We start from the raw sequence: 2,500 nt of genomic DNA, 5'->3' as shown, positions 1-2,500 counted from the left end.
AAATATAATATATTAGATTAGAAATATGATCCGAGACGAATTTAATTTCTAAGATAATTATAAACGTCGTACTATTGATATTAATCGTTAATTTTTATTCGCTATAGATAATCTTATAAAAATTTAATATTTTATTCGTAGATAATAGTATTAGGCTTATTAAGATATAATACATTAGATTTGCTATATGATGATTCGATTTGAATTAGATCGTTCGTTAGATTATTTAAAAAAAAAAAAAAAAAAAAATAAGCAACAAAAAAAAAAGAAGAGGTAAATTTAATCGAATACAAATCTAATCTCGCAAACTCACGTAGACATTGTTTTGAAGCCTAGTAAAACGTTAGAAGCGATGCATTAGATCAGATAATAGGAATTTATAATTCTAATCTTATTTCTAATGATCGTTCTAAGATAACTATCGTTATCGATCATTCGTTTATTCAAATAAATATATGAATTAAAATTTAATAAAAATCTAATCTAACGTAAATAGAGATTTAAGATATAATTATTGAACCTTTTAAGCGTTCATCAAAAATTCGATCATGCACTTTTTCGAATTCTAATTCTTTTTCCCCTTTTTATCTCTTGTTAATTTTACTTTTTATTTCTTTCAGATTGCAAGCAGAAGAAAACCTTCTTTCTTTTTTCTTTTTTTTTTTCTTTCCTTTCGTACCAAACGTTCATATTACATTAATATATCGATATTTTAAAATGTATGCAATTCTAATCGTACTGAAATATTTTACGATAAGGACAAATCTAATTCGATCTAATTCGATCTAATTTAGTGCAACCCGTCGGTGGTTATTCTCGGTTCGTTTTGATGAATTTCACGCAAAGAGATGTGAATATCGGTAAGGCAAAACTTTGTGAGTGAATAATAAGAATGAGAGAGATAGAGTGATAGAGAGGAGAGAGAGAGAGAGAGAGAGAGAGAGAGAGAGAGAGAGAGAGAGAGGCGGTCTTATTTGACCCCAGGCCCATTGCGCGAGTTAGCAGTCCGCCACGATCAGTTGGGGTCACGCGAGTCGCCACCCCAATTCGCCTAATAGGGACAAATATCATAATTGCTGCTCCTTCTTTGCTAAGCATCCAAATAGATTGATGCTCTCTTATTTGCCTCTCTTTTCCTCTCTCTCTCTCTCTCTCTGTCTCTCTGTCTCTCTGTCTCTCTCTCTCTCTATCTCACTCGTACTTCTGGTGTTAAAGTTTATATAAGGTTAGATAATTAAAACTCGTTAATTCCTTTTTTTATCTCGTTTCTTCGATTCGTCGTCCACGTCGTTCGAATTCTTTCTATTTATTTCTTTTTTTTATTCATTTCTTTTCTGTTTTTTTTTTTTTTTCTTTTTTTTCTTTTCCCCAGAACCTTTAATCGAGAAGTTCGATTTGAAATTAATTAGATTCTTCGCAGATATTTTTTTTTTTTTGTTTTTTTTTTTTTTTTTTTTTTTTTTACCTCGAACTAATCAACCCAGAATAATTTCGCGTTAGAAGCTTTTTCTACAAACATTTTTCAAATTTTTTTTTTTTCAATAATTTGAAATATACATATATATATATATATATATTTTTTTTTTGATATAGATATCCATGAGATTATAAAATTGAGATCAAAGTTCTATTTAACTACGGTAATTATAAGTGACGCATTTAAATATCTTATTGTTAATGTGTTTTAATGAGAATTACGTCACGAAATAATTAAATTTTCGATTTAAAAGGAAAAAGAAAAGGAAAAAAGAGAGAAAAAGAATGAAGAAAAAAGGAAAGGAAGACGGACGTATTTATATACAATATTATGGATAAACAATTTTTTCCATTCCGTTGTTTGTACGTATATTCCAAAAAAAAAAAAAGAATCAGAAAAAAAGGAGAAGAAGAAGAAGAAGAAGAAGAAGAAGAAGAAGAAGAAGAAGAAGAAGAAAAATGATGGTCGATAGTAATTCTCGAATAATTTAAAAAATCGAACGGGTCCAGTAATATATCAAAAAATCGTATATGAGTGTTTCGAAAAAGAGAGAAAGAGAGAGAGGAGAGAGAGAGAGAGAGAGAAAAAAGAAAAAGAAAAAATGTATATATATATATATATATATATGATTTATAATCGGACCACTCTTGATATAATCACCTAGGATTCGCGCATATATACTAACATAGATACGTAAATACATATTAAATGCATGGCTATATAAATCTTAAATGACCTTGAAAGATTTCTTAGAAACACCTACATACTTATACCGATCTTTCGTTCGAGAAATCGACTACGTGCAATCTCTATCGTTGAGTAAACATTAAACGATGTCTTCCGTATTTGACTATAACAATACATATATGTATATATATATATATATATATAGATATAAAGACATAGGGGATGGAGGGCAGGGCGAGAGGGAGGGGGAGGAGAAAGAAGAGGTGGGGTTAGGGGTAGGGGTAAAAAAAAAAAAATAAAACAAACGAAAAGAAAAAAAGAAAATCGCGACCGTGA

General features: G+C 29.4%; 2 long non-coding RNA genes across 2 annotated transcripts in view; both read left to right on the top strand.

Annotated features, from left to right (window-relative positions):
- LOC124430960 overlaps positions 1 to 2,500 on the top strand; it is a 151,780-nt gene that overhangs the window by 63,799 nt on the left and 85,481 nt on the right. The gene's annotated exons all lie outside the window — the stretch shown is intronic.
- Positions 632 to 1,789, top strand: LOC124430958. Its single transcript, XR_006943882.1, has 3 exons — positions 632 to 860; positions 1,594 to 1,640; positions 1,731 to 1,789. It is a non-coding gene; the product is annotated as an uncharacterized LOC124430958 (long non-coding RNA).

Source organism: Vespa crabro, chromosome 20, assembly GCF_910589235.1.
Source record: "Vespa crabro chromosome 20, iyVesCrab1.2, whole genome shotgun sequence".
In the NCBI taxonomy this organism is placed as follows: domain Eukaryota; kingdom Metazoa; phylum Arthropoda; class Insecta; order Hymenoptera; family Vespidae; genus Vespa; species Vespa crabro.
Note: the sequence above shows the minus strand (reverse complement) of the source record. Positions and strands in the feature narration are given on the sequence as shown.